The sequence below is a fragment of the Xenopus laevis genome, chromosome 1L (genome assembly GCF_017654675.1).
Source record: "Xenopus laevis strain J_2021 chromosome 1L, Xenopus_laevis_v10.1, whole genome shotgun sequence".
NCBI lineage: Eukaryota > Metazoa > Chordata > Amphibia > Anura > Pipidae > Xenopus > Xenopus laevis.
Window position 1 is genome coordinate 11,727,852 of NC_054371.1, and position 21,089 is coordinate 11,748,940.

Below are 21,089 nucleotides of genomic sequence, written 5' to 3' on the forward strand. Positions count from 1 at the left end.
ACAGTCCATAAACCAGATAGAAGGCCCCATTCCAACAGTTGCAGACTGATGTAGACCAGCCAGGAGCAACATTTCTCAAGCTGCGGCAATCGGCTAGAAGCAATTTAGATGACTCCTGACTGCCGTAGTTAGCCCATGCATTGCCTGAGAACATTGATTTGGTTGACTTGGAGGCGTCACATAAAATAAAATTGGACCTAAATTGAAACCACCTGGATAAAATACTTCAATATTTTCTAAAAGATTGGGCTTTCGGAATTTCCCTTTCCCCTGAATCAACTACCAATTTTGGCTCTGGATTAGTTCTCCAAACACACTAGGTTTCTGGTAATAGCTACGAGGGTTTATGTAGCGAGGAACTGGAAATTCCCAAATCTCCTAAAAGGGCATGTTATTACATCCATAAATCAATAGCAAATGTAACATTGGGAACATGCCCATCCAGATCAAATGCACAGTATCTATATATGGGGAGCAGTTGTGGGATCTCTGGATACATTTTCTTCAGGGCACTAAAACAATGAAGGTGGGGAGGGGGTGTAAGCCACAGTGTCAACTGCAATCAAGCTTTTTTCTATTATCATAATGAGAATATGCTTATTAACATCACCTTGTTATTTTTGTTATAATAATAATATTGAAAAATAGGATAGAAAGTGAGGGCAAGTCCTCATTTGCCAGGAAATGGCAGCTTGGATTCTATCACTTTCTATGGCATTTTTTCATCTGCTCTGTTAAGCCTTCATTACTTACTGTATACTTTGGGTTTATTTTGCAATTTATTCCAAGGGCATGGGAAATGTAGTATTGCCAGAGCATTACCAATCCCCCCTCTGACAACTGCATTGTAAAGTTGGGGTTCTCAATTCCCTATTTTACAGGAAGTCCCCAAGTAGTAACGTATGACATGTGGAATGGCGGTATTCTCATTGGCTCAGGTGGAATGTGGGTATTTCATGGTTTTGTATATACAAGGGGAGGAACCCCACAAGGGAACTTCTCAATTGATGCCATCTAATGAAGAGGACCTCAGGACTTGTGGATTATAGGTGGAGTAAGGTGAAACCATCAGAGATTCAAGGACCCCATGAGTAAGACTTTGAAAGTGGAAGATTAGACCCGGTCATAGTACACCCAAGAAGTGGAAACCAGTCGTTTGTATATAGCAAACAGGAGAGTTGCACTCACTATAAATAGTTTTGTTTATAACATGGAGGTGCAATGAGGGGTTGATCACTCCCAAATGGTTACCCTATTTACTGTGTGGCTTTCATTTCATAGGATTTGGGTACAGTGCACTAGAGTACATTCTGGACACTAATATGATCCCAAAAGCAACAATAAGGAGGAAGGCACGTGTGCAAAAGTTACTAGTTACTCTAATACTAGGCCACTGGTGGACTCACTTCATTTCAAATGGATGGACTCCTAATCCTTACCTTATTGCAGAGGTGGAAAAACATACCTATGGGTTTGGGTGGTGCCCCAGCAAGAGAGTCCCCTGCAGTCTTTGTGGGTTGTATTCCTTCTCCTCAAGTTCTGTGTAGATGAAATGACCTCCTCGTTACCTTTCTTGTGCTAATTATAAATGACGTTTCACAGCTGCCTCAAATTGTCTTTCCAACAATAGAAAAGAAAGGGACTATTATTGTGTTGTTTGCATAGTTGCACTGTTGTTCTGCCAAACTTCTGCTGAGTTTGAATGGACTTCAGGTCATAATCTCAGCTTCCAAGCCTCTATGGGACATCAATGTTTTTTTTTTTTACTCTGTTGCTTTTTTAATTGCATTAATATAAAGTTCCAGAGGGTTCTTGTGTTCGACATCTGTTTACAACAAAGTCACAAAAAGTTCTTGTTGCAGTTCAGAAGATGAAGAAATAAGATTGATTTTGATTCATTATTTGGTTTCTAGCTCACCCCGACACGGTTCCCACATCATATCATGAAATATTTTTAGGAAGCTGTCATATGGAATTGGTGCAAACTGATGTTCTTGGTTACAAATAAATGTGTAAATGTGATAGGGACCGTAGCACCAAGGCCTGATGGCATTTATGATGCTGAAGTCAAGGAGGAAGCTGCAATGCAGGTAGGTAGGAAAAACCCAGGTTGCAGTACACAATGTGTTAAGGGGCTGAAAGTCATAATCCAGGTTTTGGGAACAGATAAATAGTTTCCCCATTTATTGTGCAATCCTCTAGAGTTCAGCCACAGAAGGGCCCCTTAGTAATACTCATCTTGCTGGGTTGCATGATCCCAAGTTTTTCCTAATTTAGCCACAATGTGACAGCTTGCTATACTATATAAGCTGAGAACACATGTGCTCAGGGTCCATTTTGGTAGTCCTCTTACCCGAGCAGGCAGGAAGAGTGCAGTGGATCCTAGACAGGTCAGGTCTAATTAGTGATAGGCTCCTCACTTTAATAGATCACTGTAGGAGTGATAGATAGTCAGGGATAGCAGCACAGGCTCCACCGAGGAGTGGAGTGGAACTAGGATCCCAGGTACTAATTACCCAGAAGTAGGAACTAAGTGGGTCTAGAGAGACACCCTTGGGGCTCCACTTAGGTTAAAGGCTGAAAGCTGGGATTGCCTTTGTCTACATTGTCTATTCTCTCTCTTACCATACTGGATTTATACTGACTATACTATACTGACTATTGGTGTTGTGAGTATATGCCTAACCACAAATGTTCTTTGTTCCTCCTTAATGTTGATAAACTCCTATGAGGACTGTGTTCTTTAAAGTTCTATGGTTAAGTTATAAGAACCACTGGCACCCATTCATGTGGAAATACTAAAGATTACAGTTGCACTACACGCTGCCTCCACACCGTTGTGAGGGTCCTCATCTGAGTGTATTGAGTCTCATCCAGGCATATTGATGGTATAGCTCAGGAGCCTTACATAGGAAAATTGTCAAGGTCTTTTCATTTCAAATTTTGATGACACCATGTGGTGGCACCCTAGCATGGATGCCACCACCTTGGATACAGCATGAAGATTAGAATTTAAGAAGGGTGTAATGAATGATCTATGCAAGTGCAATATAGATAATAGATAATATGTGTATTTAAAGGGATACTGTCATGGGAAAAAACATTTTTTTCAAAATGAATCAGTTAATAGTGCTGCTCCAGCAGAATTCTGCACTGAAATCCATTTCTCAAAAGAGCAAAGAGATTTTTTTATATTCAATTTTGAAATCTGACATGGGGCTAGACATATTGTCAATTTCCCAGCTGCCCCAAGTCATGTGACTTGTGCTCTGATAAACTTCAATCACTCGTTCCCCCCCAGCAGCCAAACAAAAGAACAATGGGAAGGTAACCAGATAACAGCTCCCTAACACAAGATAACAGCTGCCTGATAGATCTAAGAACAACACTCAATAGTAAAAACCCATGTCCCACTGAGACACATTCAGTTACATTGAGAAGGAAAAACAGCAGCCTGCCAGAAAGCATTTCTCTCCTAAAGTGCAGGCACAAGTCACATGACCAGGGGCTAGACAAAATGTCTAGCCCCATGTCAGATTTTCAAAATTGAATATAAAAAAATCTGTTTGCTCTTTTGAGAAATGGATTTCAGCACAGAATTCTGCTGTAGCAGCACTATTAACTGATGCATTTTGAAAAAAACATATTTTCTGATGACAGGATCCTTTAACAAAGGCTGAATTTAGAAGAAGCTGTATAGTCAAATGAAATTTGAGTTCCAAAATCAATATGAAATTACACTCTTAAAGACTTCCATTGTTTGAATAACGACTAAGTGTCATTGGTTATACTGCAGATACCACCAAAATAGACATGATAGACCATCAAGCCTGGGAACCAGCACCGTGAAGCCTCACCCATAGAACAATCATAAAACTGGTTTTATTGTAGCACAATCCAGCGTCATAATAAAGAACAAAATATATGAATACATTTGCTCGAATTTCTGGCTTGGAGATGAACCCCACTAACTGAAGCCCTGAACCCCACGGGACTAACCAATGGATTTCACATTTCAATGGAAACAAAACTGCTATTTCCTTTTTTATGAATACAACTGACACATTGTTATATAGTAAGTGTCCTAATATTTACCATAAACATCACATTTCATGGAAAAGTCATATTTTGGCCAATTAAAATGACATTGTTCCCCAAACTTTTTTACTTCTTGATGGGTTTGTCCCGTTTAAATTACATGACGAGAACCTTGACTCAAATCAGTCAATGAGTATTATATCCCAATACAATAACCCACCCAAGGAGGGTTATTGTAACTATTATATAGCAGCTCAACTGGTCCAACTTCCCTCCTTAGTCCTTAATAATAACACTGACTCACCTTTCTGGGTAACCCTGGAAAATACTCTCTTTACAGCTCCCTCATATTTATGACTATCCAGAAAAACTTGTCCCAGACATTTCTCACAAATCTGGTTTTGCAGCAGCTCTTATTCTAGGCAACCCTTTTATGTAGTTGGTTTTAAATCTATAAGCTTTTCAATCACTGTGATATTGGTGCCTGCTGTACTCAATGCTGCTCTTATTTTCTCATCCTAAAGAATTTGTTTGTGATCATGTTTTACTATCAGATCAGCATGCACATATCTCTTACTCGTCTGTTTCCTCAACTGGAACACTGGAAAGTTTATTTTAAAAAGGTTAAAACAATAAATATGTATTGAAACAAAGAATTATATATTTATATATTAATACAAATATACATATAATAACATACATACAAGGAATGCTCTGGGCACACAATATGATACAGCATCATACTGCACTGTCTATGGGAATCAATATGGCACCTCCCTCCTCCCATATGTATAAATACAAATATACAGAGAAGGAATGTTCTGGGCACACAATAAGCTATACCCTCATACTGTACTGTCTAAGGGAATCGATATGGCACCTCCCTCCTCCCATATGTATAAATACAAATATACAGAGAAGGAATGTTCTGGGCACACAATAAGCTATACCCTCATACTGTACTGTCTAAGGGAATCAATATGGCACCTCCTCCCATATGTATAAATACAAATATACAGAGAAGGAATGTTCTGGGCACACAATAAGCTATACCCTCATACTGTACTGTCCAAGGGAATCAATATGGCACCTCCTCCTCCCATATGTATAAATACAAATATACAGAGAAGGAATGTTCTGGGCACACAATAAGCTATACCCTCATACTGTACTGTCTAAGGGAATCAATATGGCACCTCATCCCATATGTATAAATACAAATATACAGAGAAGGAATGTTCTGGGCACACAATAAGCTATACCCTCATATTGTACTGTCTAAGGGAATCAATATGGCACCTCCTCCCATATGTATAAATACAAATATACAGAGAAGGAATGTTCTGGGCACACAATAAGCTATACCCTCATACTGTACTGTCTAAGGGAATCAATATGGCACCTCATCCCATATGTATAAATACAAATATACAGAGAAGGAATGTTCTGGGCACACAATAAGCTATACCCTCATACTGTACTGTCTAAGGGAATCAATATGGTTCCTCCTCCTCCTATATGCATAAATACAAATATACAGAGAAGGAATGTTCTGGGCACACAATAAGCTATACCCTCATACTGTACTGTCTAAGGGAATCAATATGGCTCCTCCTCCTCCTATATGTATAAATACAAATATACAGAGAAGGAATGTTCTGGGCACACAATAAGCTATAACCTCATTAAGGGAAACAATATGGCACTTCCTTTACAATTGTAGAAATACAAATATACAGAGAAGGAATGTTCTGGGCACACAATACCTTCATCTTGCACTGTCTAAGGGAAACAATATGGCAGCTCTTTACCATATGTATAAATATAGCCGTTAAACTGCTTTATATTTTTTGGAGGACTGGGAATTGAGGATCAAAAAAATACTGTTATTTTTTTCAGATCTATTTTATGCATGCCCAGAACATTCCTTCTCTGTATATTTGTATTTACACAGGGAACTCCCATATTGTTTACATTTACATCCTCAATACCCAGTCCAGCAAAAAAAAAAAATATTATGCTACCAAACCAAATCTGTACTAAAGTTTACAAATTCATATTTAATCAAAATTTAAAAAAAGAATTGAGCAGAAAGACCTGTATTCCCTCCATGCAATTGCATCCAGGGTCTTCTTAAAGGAGAATTAAACCCTAAAATAGAATATGGCTAAAAATTGCATATTTTATATACTGAACTTAGTGCCCCAGCCTAAAGTTTGAGCTTGTCAATAGCAGCAATGATCCAGGACTTCAAACTTGTCACAGGGGGTCACCATCTTGGAAAGTGTCTGTGACACTCACATGCTCAGTGGGCTCTGATTGGCTGTTGAGAAGCTAAGCTTAGGGCTCGTCACTAATTATCCAGCAGAAAATGAGCTTCCCTGGCTGTAATATAAGCTGATGCTACAGGTTTGCTGATTATTCGATTCTGATGCTAATTGCACTGGTTTCTGTGCTGCCATGTAGTAATTATGTGTATTAATTACTAATCAGCCTTATATTGTGACATTTCTATTCTATGTGTTCTGTATATTGTGAGCAGCTCCCTAAGCTCAGTAAATGACAGCAGCACAGAGCATGTGCAGTGAATCAGCAGAAAAGAAGATGGGGAGCTACTGGGGCATCTTTGGAGACACAGATCTTTACTGCTAAAGGGCTGTGGTTGCCTTGGGCTGTTACTGAAGCACAAAACATCATGTACAACATTTCTTTAGTTAGGCTTTAGTTCTCCTTTAAATGGTCTTAAAATTTTTCATCAGAAAAAAAGAATTGTCAACTCTAAGGCATGTGACATTAATGATTGGGATAAACAGGGTCATTCTTAATCTTAATATGAGATGATAACATATGTGTGTGTATTCTGCCTACAATCAACATCTCCAGGCACTTGAAAATCCTGCCAAACCCTCTGTGTTGTGAAAATAAACTAAATTCTAGCTGTGTCTGTCTCAGGACATCATCAAGTTAGAACACATGGCAAAGCCCTGACAATTTAAGTTTTGTGATGCAAAGGGCTGGTAGGAGATGTTTTGGCCGAGGTCCAGGGCTTCCTGTTGAGTCACAGATGATGTTGAAGCTCTAGTGGTAACATGTGTGCCGGGACGTGTAATAACATGTCATCCATCCTCTGCTACCAAAATATCCCACCACTTGACCTGATCCATTCATTACCCAGCACAGGGCTGTCAGGAGTCGGGATGTACAGTTGCAACATCTCAGCTTCCATATTTTAAGAGATTTGTAAACAAGGGAGTGTTGTAAGGAAAATGCTTCATTCTGCCCTTGACAGATGGACGGATGGGGAAAGCTTGGGGTTTCTAAAGCTCCTACAGCAGGAAGTTCTAGTCAAGCGAGATTAATACAGATTATATACAATTAAACGTTTCTGGCGTGAGGAGGAATCTCAACTATTTGCTATTGAAGGAGTTTGCGTCTTTAAATTAACTTTTAGTACGATGTGAGATTCTGAGACAATTTGCAGCTGGTCATTGTGATTTTTGAGTTATTTCGCTTTCCAGTTTGCAATGTCAGCAAGTTGTTTGCTGGGCTCAAAATGCAGAAAAAATGGAGCACCAAAGGAGCCAATTTTAGTCCGTTAAAAAATGGAAATTTATTGAAGAATCGGTAAAAATAATGAAAGCATGCCCAGGACATATGATAGGCTGCCCGCTTAACTCGTTCCTCAGAAGCTAATGGCAGCCTACCTTGATCTCCCTTAAAAAGGTACAGACCCCTCCCATAAAACGCATTAAGCCCATTCCAGCCCACCCATCTAGTTGTCTGAGGGGCATCCCTGTAGGCCAGTTCATACGCTTGAGGAGGGTGTGCTCCTCTTGGGATGTCTTTCATACACAAGCAATGATGCTATGGGATCGGTTTCTCGAAAGGGGATATGATACAGAAACGATTAGGATGTCTTATGAGAAAGTTGTAGCAACAGATAGAACTACCCTACAGGGAAAGATAGTAAACAGATCAAATTAGACTTCAAAAAGGGATCCAAAAATCATCACATATGGTATTCTACAACCTATAGGAAGGAGGTGTGGCCCATTCAAATAATTAAAAAAACTAGAAAAAAAAATATGAAGGTCATCTGAAAATTTGCTTAGAATTAGCCATTCTATAACATACTATGGGGCCGATTCACAAAAGGTCGTTATTCCTTAATGCACAGTTTTGTGCATTATTTAAGATGCGTTATTTAAGGAACAGTTCATCAAAGTATTTCACATGCGATAATAGACATATCGCAAGCATTAATTCTACATTTCTGCACATCGGCATTCTAATCGCATTGCGATACTTATAGAATAGAATTAATCCTAACGCATTATTCACTAACATCTTTCAAAAGAGAAGGAAACCCGTTCGGCGCAAAACCCCTCCCCGCCCGTAGGCTACCCTCCCTCCTCCCCCCGGCAAATGCCCCTAACTTGTTAGTCACCCCTCCATGCAGGTCCTCTCTTGCCGAGTTCATGGGCGCCATCTTCGCCAGAGCGCTCTTCTTCCTGTATTGATCGGTGTTTGGTGGCACATGCGCAGTAGGGGGCATATGCCGGTTGGATATACTCTGCATGTGCCCAAATTTCTCGAAGTTTTCAATTTCTTTTTTCGAAAACTTTGTGACTTTCGGCACATGCGCAGTAGATCCAACCAGCAAATGACTCCTACTGCGCATGCGCGGCCAAATACAGGAAGAAGAGCAATTGGATGAAGATGGTGCCTATGAACTCGGCAAGAGAGGACCTGCATGGAGGGGTGACTAACAAGTTAGGGGCATTTGCCCGGGGGAGGAGGTAGCCTGGGGGGGAGGGGGGCCTACGGGGACAGGGGTTTTGCACCGAAAGGGTTTCCTTCTCCTTTAAGCGATAAAAGCATAAAATAGTGCGATATTTACTGTGAAATTGAACACAGCCCAGGAGTAGGCATTGCTCAACAACATCAGATGGATTAATAGAGGAAGATGTAGTGAGGAGCTGTAGGGCAGCAATTCAAGACCTTTCTGAGGAACTGGAGACTTACCTACAGCCACTAACACATTTTCATGACACCTTGGGCAGATCCAGAATGCACTACGTTCTGTGTCAAATGCCTTAAACTATCGCACAAAATAACGCATGCTACAAAATACCGCACACAATTCAGCTAAAATGAACGTTAAAATGACGCTTCTTAAGTTAGACAAGTGAACTTTTAGTGAATCGATTGTTAATTCTAAAAATATAAGAAGTGATATCATTTTTATGGCATGCTACAAATAACACTCACTTTTTCGACATTTAGTCAATCGGCCCCTATAAATTAACTTAAAGGTGAACCACCCCATTACAGGATACTTCTACTGTGATATTAATATGTTCCTCCGTGTAGTAGAGGGCACCCAACTGCACTCTCTCAACTCCTCTACTATGTGTATCATTTCCTTACCTTATTACATGCAGTATCTCTACCTCAAGCTGTTCATTCACCCCTCCTTCTGTATTCTCATACTGCCTGTTTTTCAATTCCATCCACTTCCCTTCTTCTTCTTTGCTACATTCTGCAGTACATCCTTTGCTCATCATATCCTATTATCAACCTCAAGGTTCTAATACCGGCATTCCCACCATGACCTCAGGACCTTCCTATCTTCCTACCTTGTATATCTTCTGCTGATTGTTCTTCCTTCTAAATGAGACCTCTTCTTCCTGTCACCCTTTTTATGTTCCACACTACTCTTGTCATTCTGCTGTACTTCCTTTACTTGTTTTATCTCAAATGATCTGCCTTATGATGATTGTCCTCTTCTCATTTAGATGTGCAAGATAGGGAATGCTAGGGAAAACAAGGCACTGGGAAGCCCTGTACTTCAGTGTCGGACTGGGACACCAGGGGCCCACCCAAAAACCTTAGACCTGGGGCCCACCAAGAAAATTTAGACTAGGGGCCCACTCTCAGTACTATTATTCTTCCTCTCCTCACTCAACCTCTATTCTCCTAGTCTCTTACTTATACATATTATAACCTATTATTCCATCTATTTAACTTCTTTGTTCTCATAGATATAAGGAATGGCCATGAAATAGGTCAAATGTTTAGGAGCACAAGGGCCCTCTGACACCTGTGCCCACCGGGAGTCTTCCTGGTATCCATGTGGGCCAGTCTGACACTGCTGTACTTACCATCTGCCTAACATTGATGCACTGAGCATCGGCTCCCTAAATCCAGAACAAGTGCTAGGCTCCCTACTTCCGCCTGTAGCAGCCGCCTATCACTTCGGGAGGTGCCTTCTGCTAATCGGATGCCGCCAGGTCTTATTAAGAGAGGAGCCAAGCAAGAGTTCTGGACAAGCAAAGGGGCATGATTGTTTTACCATGGATTTAGGACAGAAGGCAACACAAGGCAGAGGGATAAATTGTCAGAATAGTCAGGCAGGCAGGCAAGGGTCAATACCAGTATAAAAAAAATCAGGATTCACAAGGAATAAGCACCCAGGATCCTAACAATGGGCAGCTACTGAAAATCCAAAATCCCTCTAAATACCTTTTGAATTTCGCATCAAACGCAATGACGTCATCACGCCGGAGCATAAAACCCGGAAGTGTATGGCGCATGTGCCATAGAGGAACCGGCAATGGAGACAGAAAGAAGCACATGGCTGGCGTCCCCACCGCCACTAGACCATCGGGGTAAGAGCCAAATGCTCCCTGTATGGGCCTTAAGGGGTCCAGTTTTACTCCCCTTGGCACTCCAAGTACAGGGTTGGCTTTGCTTGTTGCATCACTAGCTTTGCAACACTAATCCTGGAGCCTCAGCTATGCTCCAATTATGCTCAATTTCTGGGATAGAATGTTGCATGTTTGGTCAAAACAATTCTGCGTTGCTGTCATTTTTAGTGATGGGCGAATTTATTCGCCAGGCGCGAATTCGCGGCGAATTTGCGCGATTCGCCGCCCGCGTTTTCCAAAAAACGGGCGCAAATTCGCCCATCACTAGTCATTTTTGCTCTTTTTAGAACCCGATTTCCCTTGAAAGCCAAGAATAGAGTAATTGATGTAAATATTGCAAGTGTCTACTTAAATGTCCCTGTTTGTTTCCCTGTTTTTAGGATTTTGTCCCGAAGGGAAACTGGAAGCCACCACTGTAGCGGCTGTTGAAAGCGCTGGCACAAAGCTGCCTGTCCCTCTGCCAAAGTGTGAAACCAATTAGTACAGTTCCTAACGCCAATCACTAGAACAATGGCTTTGTGTAAGTTTCTACAGCCGCACTGGGTGGTGGTTAAAATAAATAAACAAATGAATAGAATACCCATTCATTCCTTCCCCCTCCCCCCAAAAAAAATCATCGTTGAATGTGAAGGTTTATTACTATAAAGGGAATTTAAACTAATTGGTACAAAAGCTAAAGCATAAAAAAACTCTGCAGCCATGGAAAAATAACAATAAAACAAAAAATGTTGTCCTAAAAGTTTAAAATGTTCCCTTGTCTAAACTCTCTGTTTCATTAATACTTGAAGTTTATGCCTCATAATGAACTTATGGCTAGATCTGCAATTAATCACTAACTTTAATTTTATCCTTATCTTAATCTTGTAAAGTTGTAGTTCAACCCCTTACTACAAATAAAGATGCTTTGCCCCGGCTAGTCCACACGGGGAGATAGCGACGCGTTTGCGGTCGCGGCGACAAAGCGCCGCGACAGTCGCCGCGACCGGCGCAGGCGACAGTTTTGTATGGGCGCCTATGTAAAAACGCCTGTGCTAACCACACGAGGCGATGCGCTTTTCAACAGTCGCCTGAAAAAGCCTGGCGAGGCATTTTCAGGCGACTGTTGAAAAGCGCATCGCCTCGTGTGGTTAGCACAGGCGTTTTTACATAGGCGCCCATACAAAACTGTCACCTGCGCCGGTCGCGGCGACTGTCGCGGCGCTTTGTCGCCACGACCGCAAACGCGTCGCTATCTCCCCGTGTGGACTAGCCCTAAACCTGCTCCTGATAATCTATATAAGGGATTAGTCAATGGTCAATACCTCCCCAGAACATTATTTCCTTGGACTGTCCCAGTGTGTCAGGAGCGCTCCATTGTGGATTGCTCTACTTCAGATCCAAGATGGCGGAGCCCATGGCTGCATAGTGATGACATCACGACACGTGTCACTGAAAATTCAAATTCAAAGGATGCCAGAGACCCTGGTTCAATGCCCAAATATAGGTCTTTCTTGCTAAAGTTCCTGGGTGCTCCTTAATTCCTATTTATTTTGCCTTGATCCATTGGTTCCTGGCCTCCTGCCTTGACTCTGACTTTGCTACTCACTGCCGGCCCTAATCTTTTGCCTGGAAAATAACTTTCCTATTTCTTTGAATACCGTGAATTGGACTTTTGTGCATACAGCCTCAACTAACTAGAGCCATTACACCGTGACAAAGTGGTTGTTGCACTTGTTCTTCGGGTTCCTTTTTCCAGTGGAGTGAGTACCGGCAATATTTAGTGGGCATGCATGGGGCATTAACTAATGAGCTAATTTAACTTTGAATGCAATATGTGAGAACTCCATCAGAGCCAATGGCCTGTGAAAGTAGGACCTTAAAACCCTCCCATCTATCTCCTGCTTAGAACAGCACCACCAGCTCCACTATATCATTATTTTCAAGACCTGGGCAATATAAAATGGGAGAAGGCCATGACAAACTTGCAGGATCTTTACCAAGACCACATTCATCCAAAGACCCATACCAAAGAACACAATGGGCTTCAGCATGCCAAGACCCACCTTCCATCAGAGGGTTCTAGCCCATCCCACTCTTTGAGTTAACAACTCCTTATCTCTCCCCCTATATGACTCCATCAGAGTCTTCTAGTCTATATCACAGTTAAATTGTCCCTGGCCATCCATATCCCCATAAGCGGGCACACATTTTTTAGTTTCCTTAAATCAAGTGGCATATATCTAAATATGAACTATTCCCAGTTTATACAATTGTATTACTGTATTAGTAAGGTCTACTGTATGATAGAAGTAATCTCTACCCTATATTTCCAGTGTCCAGAGAATTAATCGGACTGGAAAAAGGTTATGTAATCTTGTTAGAACAGGTCTCCTTATCCTAAGCTTATACATAAGGGCAAGTTTGCCATGATCCAGATTAGTCAACCATGGCAGATGAGAGACATTTGGAAATTGGAATTCTCCAGAGTTCGTTAATGCTTGTGATTCACAACTTGCCATTCAGTCAGATGAATAATCCCACCACCAAGAGCCAAGATAAACATGTTCTCACTTCTACAGTTCTGTCACTTTTTTGATCAATATCTCAAGATGATTAGAATTTTCCAGAAGTTGCTAACAGTATCTCATGGGCAGATTGGTAATACACAGTATAAAGACGTCCACAATCCCTTCTAGAACTGCAGTTGTGAGTCTGATTCTTGCAGCAACACTAACGTTGTGACCTCATTGTGGTATCCACCCAGCAGCAAAGCCAAACTTGTGACATCACTGTGGCAACCCAGAACACCCAGCAGGTTTGGGGATCATTTTCACCGTGCGATTAGGAAACCCAAGCACATGTTAAAGCATACTATTGAAGGGGACTGATATTTGGTGCCCTAATTTATATTGCAGTCCCCTAAAGTTTTTCCACAGAAGAGCACCTTCATTATACAGGAGCTAAGCTCCTCTTCCTGGTTCAAAGCATAACCCTAGCTTTCCCTAGTTTAGCCTCTAGATGTATGGCAGTATGCAATCATATATAAGCTGAGCACATATGTGCCCAGGTTCCATTTTCCAGTCCCCTTACCTGAACAGATAGGAAATGTTTGCACTTAGAACATAGACAGGCCAGGATGAGCTAGTGATATGTTACTCATTTTAATAGGTCACTCTAGGAGTGATGGATAGTTAGGGTTATTTAGCTGAGCAGCACAGGCTCCACTGAAGAGTGTAGAATGGCACTTGGATTCCGGGTACTTATTGCCAAGAGTAGGGACTAAGTGTAAGAGCTAGGGTCTTGAGGGACGCCCTTGGATAGGGTTTCCACCTTTTAGCGCGGTGGAGACCGGGCAGGGGGTGGGCCGTGATGCCAATGGGGTGGGTTTGTTATGTATAGGGGTGGGGCAGTGACATGGAAGGGGTAGGTGGTGATGTCTGGGGGGCGATTGGCCGATCGCCATGTCAATCATAGGGACTTCCGGTCAAAACCAGACAGGTGGCAACCCTACCCTTGGAGCTCCATTTAGTGTAAATGCTGAAAACTGGAAGTACTCCTGTATATACGGTGTATTCTTTCTCTTAGCCTGTGGGAATTTATATTGACCATTGGTGCTGTGAGTATTTGCCTATTCAATGATGCTCTATGTTGCTGCTTATCTCTCATTTAACTGTGTGGATTGTGTTCTTCTAATAGATCAGTTCTATGGTTAAGTTCAAAGCACCACTGGCGCCCATTCTTTAAATTATAACTGATTACAGTGTAAAACACCTTGCCTCCACTCCGGTTTTAGGACTCGACCAGGATCAGGCCAAACCAGCTCCCTATGGCTGCTCCAACTGTGCTAAGAAGGTACCCACCGCCAGGGAGGGGAGGTGGACTGAGGGGCTTGCGACTGGTGTGGGGGGCCTATGGAGGTGACAAGATGGGGTTGGGGGTCATGATGGTGTGTGTGGGCCCTTGATGAGACAGCCCCTGTGGGCCCCCAATCCAACGCTGGGCTCACCCCAGGGGATAATGTTCACTATGGCCAAAAAAGTACTTGTTATTTGCACCTTGTATCCCATTAATAAGCCCCTCGCATTCACCTCCTATGATTGGTTCACAATTAATGAGAAACAATTTAAGAAATAAATATATTTATATATTTCTTTCTAAAAGATTAAATATTCGCTTGAACAAATTTGCTTGTTCATTTACATATTGGATGAGGTAGAATGCAGACTGATTGCTGTTTTATGGAGTAATTACATCAGCATTCTAATTCATTCTGTAAGGGCGTGTATGTGTGTGTGCGTCTGTCTGCACTTGACTTTTGTCTATACACTCTTTAATGTGGAAAAATATCAGTCACAAATGTGTTATTTTATTGTTACTTTAGTGCACATCACTAATGATGAGGAAGTATTTTCCATTAGGCTTAAATTCAGTGTCTCCACCTAAGAATATAACTCCTGTGTCCTATACAATTCTCTGTAGCACATTGCCTTGCACATTTAGCCTTGCTTCTCTTTAGAATGAATAGCCTGAACAATGCAGAGTTACCTGACTGCCCATGTAATATAACAGCACCTAAAGTAACAGTGGGATAATAGTCTCTGGGAAGGGAGTGTGAATGTGGGATAGCAGGTATAGTAGGGAGAGATGGTGTCTATAGTAACAGTGGATAATAGTCTCTGGGAAGGGAGTGTGACTGTGGGATAGCAGGTATAGTAGGGAGAGATGGTGTCTATAGTAACAGTGGATAATAGTCTCTGGGAAGGGAGTGTGACTGTGGGATAGCAGGTATAGTAGGGAGAGATGGTGCCTATAGTAACAGTGGATAATAGTCTCTGGGAAGGGAGTGTGACTGTGGGATTACAGGTATAGTAGGGAGAGATGGTGCCTATAGTAACAGTGGGATAATAGTCTCTGGGAAGGGAGTGTGACTGTGGGATAGCAGGTATAGTAGGGAGAGATGGTGTCTATAGTAACAGTGGATAATAGTCTCTGGGAAGGGAGTGTGACTGTGGGATAGCAGGTATAGTAGGGAGAGATGGTGCCTATAGTAACAGTGGATAATAGTCTCTGGGAAGGGAGTGTGACTGCGGGATAGCAGGTATAGTAGGGAGAGATGGTGCCTATAGTAACAGTGGATAATAGTCTCTGGGAAGGGAGTGTGACTGTGGGATAGCAGGTATAGTAGGGAGAGATGGTGCCTATAGTAACAGTGGATAATAGTCTCTGGGAAGGGAGTGTGACTGTGGGATAGCAGGTATAGTAGGGAGAGATGGTGTCTATGGTAACAGTGGATAATAGTCTCTGGGAAGGGAGTGTGACTGTGGGATAGCAGGTATAGTAGGGAGAGATGGTGCCTATAGTAACAGTGGATAATAGTCTCTGGGAAGGGAGTGTGACTGTGGGATAGCAGGTATAGTAGGGAGAGATGGTGCCTATAGTAACAGTGGATAATAGTCTCTGGGAAGGGAGTATGACTGTGGGATAGCAGGTATAGTAGGGAGAGATGGTGCCTATAGTAACAGTGGGATAATAGTCTCTGGGAAGGGAGTGTGACTGTGGGATAGCAGGTATAGTAGGGAGAGATGGTGTCTATAGTAACAGTGGGATAATAGTCTCTGGGAAGGGAGTGTGACTGTGGGATAGCAGGTATAGTAGGGAGAGATGGTGTCTATAGTAACAGTGGGATAATAGTCTCTGGGAAGGGAGTGTGACTGTGGGATAGCAGGTATAGTAGGGAGAGATGGTGTCTATGGTAACAGTGGATAATAGTCTCTGGGAAGGGAGTGTGACTGTGGGATAGCAGGTATTGTAGGGAGAGATGGTGCCTATAGTAACAGTGGGATAATAGTCTCTGGGAAGGGAGTGTGACTGTGGGATAGCAGGTATAGTAGGGAGAGATGGTGTCTATAGTAACAGTGGGATAATAGTCTCTGGGAAGGGAGTGTGACTGTGGGATAGCAGGTATAGTAGGGAGAGATGGTGTCTATAGTAACAGTGGGATAATAGTCTCTGGGAAGGGAGTGTGACTGTGGGATAGCAGGTATAGTAGGGAGAGATGGTGTCTATAGTAACAGTGGGATAATAGTCTCTGGGAAGGGAGTGTGACTGTGGGATAGCAGGTATAGTAGGGAGAGATGGTGTCTATAGTAACAGTGGGATAATAGTCTCTGGGAAGGGAGTGTGACTGTGGGATAGCAGGTATAGTAGGGAGAGATGGTGTCTATAGTAACAGTGGGATAATAGTCTCTGGGAAGGGAGTGTGACTGTGGGATAGCAGGTATAGTAGGGAGAGATGGTGTCTATAGTAACAGTGGGATAATAGTCTCTGGGAAGGGAGTGTGACTGTGGGATAGCAGGTATAGTAGGGAGAGATGGTGTCTATAGTAACAGTGGGATAATAGTCTCTGGGAAGGGAGTGTGACTGTGGGATAGCAGGTATAGTAGGGAGAGATGGTGTCTATAGTAACAGTGGGATAATAGTCTCTGGGAAGGGAGTGTGACTGTGGGATAGCAGGTATAGTAGGGAGAGATGGTGTCTATAGTAACAGTGGGATAATAGTCTCTGGGAAGGGAGTGTGACTGTGGGATAGCAGGTATAGTAGGGAGAGATGGTGTCTATAGTAACAGTGGATAATAGTCTCTGGGAAGGGAGTGTGACTGTGGGATAGCAGGTATAGTAGGGAGAGATGTGTCTATAGTAACAGTGGGTAATAGTCTCTGGGAAGGGAGTGTGACTGTGGGATAGCAGGTATAGTAGGGAGAGATGTGTCTATAGTAACAGTGGATAATAGTCTCTGGGAAGGGAGTGTGACTGTGGGATAGCAGGTATAGTAGGGAGAGATGGTGTCTATAGTAACAGTGGATAATAGTCTCTGGGAAGGGAGTGTGACTGTGGGATAGCAGGTATAGTAGGGAGAGATGGTGTCTATAGTAACAGTGGATAATAGTCTCTGGGAAGGGAGTGTGACTGTGGGATAGCAGGTATAGTAGGGAGAGATGGTGCCTATAGTAACAGTGGATAATAGTCTCTGGGAAGGGAGTGGGACTGTGGGATAGCAGGTATAGTAGGGAGAGATGGTGCCTATAGTAACAGTGGATAATAGTCTCTGGGAAGTGAGTGTGACTGTGGGATAGCAGGTATAGTAGGGAGAGATGGTGCCTATAGTAACAGTGGATAATAGTTTCTGGGAAGGGAGTGTGACTGTGGGATAGCAGGTATAGTAGGGAGAGATGGTGCCTATAGTAACAGTGGATAATAGTCTCTGGGAAGTGAGTGTGACTGTGGGATAGCAGGTATAGTAGGGAGAGATGGTGCCTATAGTAACAGTGGAACTATGACTGAACGGTTGTGATTCTATAAGTGCGAAGCTAAGAGAGGCTCTGACCAAAAGATGGTTGGCTTCAAGAAAAGTCCAAAATACCACTGTCAAGACTAAAGGCAGCCCTGCTTAGAAGAGATATGATCCTATTGGAATTTTATAACTTCAGCTCCTGAAACTATTCTAGATGCCGGCACCAGCGTGCTGAGAATATATTGCCGTCTGCGCTCTGCCCCCACCGCCATAAAGTTGCGACTACTTCCCATGTGTCTGACACGCAGTCATTTCTAAACAAGTTAAATCAACAGATTACACATCTAAGTGGATATTTAACAAGCGCTAATTTAAAAGGCATTTAGCTATAACAAAAGCAATTATTGTGTCCTTTTGTCGAGACTTTGGCAGAGCCGGGCGCAGCTGGCACGGAGCGTTGTTGGACGGAGGCCACTTTGTAAACAATACGAGCTACTGTACAAATACGTGGGGCTACGTGACAGACTGGAGATTAGTGGAAATGGATGACAGAAAGATTATGGAAGTGGCATGGAGTGATAAGCTGGCAGGTTGCGCGGCACTGGCCTTTTATTTAGTGTGACGTTATATATGGCACATGCAGAAAGTTCTGAGAATGTATTTTTGTCATGCATGCTCCAACTGCTCCAGATCAGAATTAGAGGTATGATGATTGCTAATAGAAGGCACAAGCTGTGACTCCAACAATACTCTATAATAACTGTATTAGAAAGAGAGAGTCAATGGAGTGATGTCTTTAGCTCTGCAGTGATGTCTGTACCTCTAGAGTGATGTCTCCAAGCGCTTTATTGATGCCTCTACCTCTGGAGTGATGCCTTTATCTCTAAATTGATACCTATAACTCTGGTGTGATGCCTCTTACTCTGGGGTGATATCCTTTCTCTGGAGTGATGTTTTGATCTCTAGAATGATGTCTCTAGCTCTTTATCTCTAAAGTGATGCCTATAGCTCTGGCGTAATGCCTCTTGCTCTGGAGTCATGTCTGTACCTCTAGAGTGATAGCTTAAGCTCTGGTGTGATGCCTCTAGCTCTGGAGTGATATCCTTCCTCTAGAGGCATGTATTTATCTCTAGAGTGATGTCTCTAGCTCTTGAGTGATGTCTTTATCTCTAAAGTGATGCCTATAGCTCTGGTGTGATGCCTCTTGCACTGGAGGGATGCCTGTAACTCTAGAGTGTTATCTTAAGCTCTGGTGTGATGCCTCTAGCTCTGGAGTGATATCCTTTCTCTAGAGGGATGTCTTTATCTCTAGAGTGATGTCTCTAGCTCTTAAGTGATGTCTCTGCCTCTGGCATGATGTCTTTATCTCTAAATTGATACCTATAACTCTGGCGTGATGCCTCTTGCTCTGGTGTGATGCCTCTAGCTCTAGAGTGATATCCTTTCTCTGGAGTCATGTCTTTATCTCTAGAGTGATGTCTCTAGTTCTTGAGTGCTGTCTTTATCTCTAAAGTGATGCCTATAGCTCTGGCGTAATGCCTCTTGCTCTGGAGTCTTGTCTATACCTCTGGGGTGAAATCTTAAGCTCTGGTGTGATGCCTCTAGCTCTGGAGTGATATCCTTTCTCTGGAGTGATGTCTTTATCTCTAAATTGATACCTATAGCTTTGTTTTGATGCCTCTTGCTCTGAAGTGATGTCTCTAGCTCTGGAGTCATATCTCTACCTCTGGAGTGATGTCTTTATCTCTAAAGTGATGCCTATAGCTCTGGTGTGATGCCTCTTGCTCTGGAGGGATCTTTTGGTGGCCCAGAGCTGTGAACAAGCCCAGATACTCCCACCCAGTTACCCATTTGTCCATATAAACCTGGTGCTAATGGTCAGAAGGAGGTGGTATAACTTCACCAATGAACCCAAAAACACATTGTTTCCCAGCTCCTTCACCTTATGCTGATTACGAGGATTCTATTTGTATAACAGCAGGTCTTGTGCCTCAGGTATCAAATAGGTGATTGGCTTTGGCCCATTTTTCCACTTCTCCATCTGGGAAGAATGCACTTGGCATTTGGAGCTGGACTCATATGAGGCCGGGCTGCTCACAAATTCCTTTTATGATCTGTTCATGTCTGAGCTTTTAAATATCCTGGGAAGTAGGGGAAACCGCCAAGCATATTCTAGATGCTTCTCCGAGGACAACAAATTTCCATGTTTATCCCTGTTGTTAGAAAAGTCCCTTAAGAGCAATGAAGGATGACATCACTACATGCACTAAAATAAAATCATGTCCATGCCCATTTCTGACATTAGCACTATTTGGTTTTAGTTAAAGCTTCTTGAACTTAGAGTGGTTTAGAAAGCCCTGTAAATCCCAGAAATAAGCAGATATATGTGCCAAGCCTCACTGGGCTAGGACAGGAGGAGAGTGTAGAAGAGGGCTGAGGAATGGCGGAGCATTTACATGGCTAATTGTGCGGCTGTTTATACAGAAACTTTCAAAGATAACGATCACTGGGCCAATACTATCTGCCCCCGATATGGATTCAGAACTTGTTAAAACGCTTTACTTGACAGAAGGCTCTTGGGCTGTTTATAAAGTCAATTTCGCTGAGGTTCATCTGTCCTTTTACAGAAGATGAGTCCCTGCTAGACCTTATTTGGAATTGTAGTGCTGGAGTAGTCTCTATAGACTGTAATAGATCTGAAATAGATTGAAATACATGTATTTTGTTGTGAGAAATAGATGTAAATAAAGTGGATGATTATCACACTTTAGTAGTGGGATACCTCCATATCTCTGTATTGTCTTCAGATGGATTACCTTGGGCTTGTCACAACTTGACACTATACTAGTTGAACTAGTCCCCAGTGGATTTGCTAGTGGATGCTCACAGTGGTGCCTTACTCCAGGAATCTCATATTCCTGAGCATGAACATTTGAGTACTAACCATTCTGGTCTCCTTGGTGGAGCCTTAGGCTGTCCTACTAAGTACTCTGATCCTGCTTTTACTTCTAGAGTTCTAGAGTTACAGATCTTTCCTAAAACCATGTTCTCCTTAAGTGAAGGTTAAAGC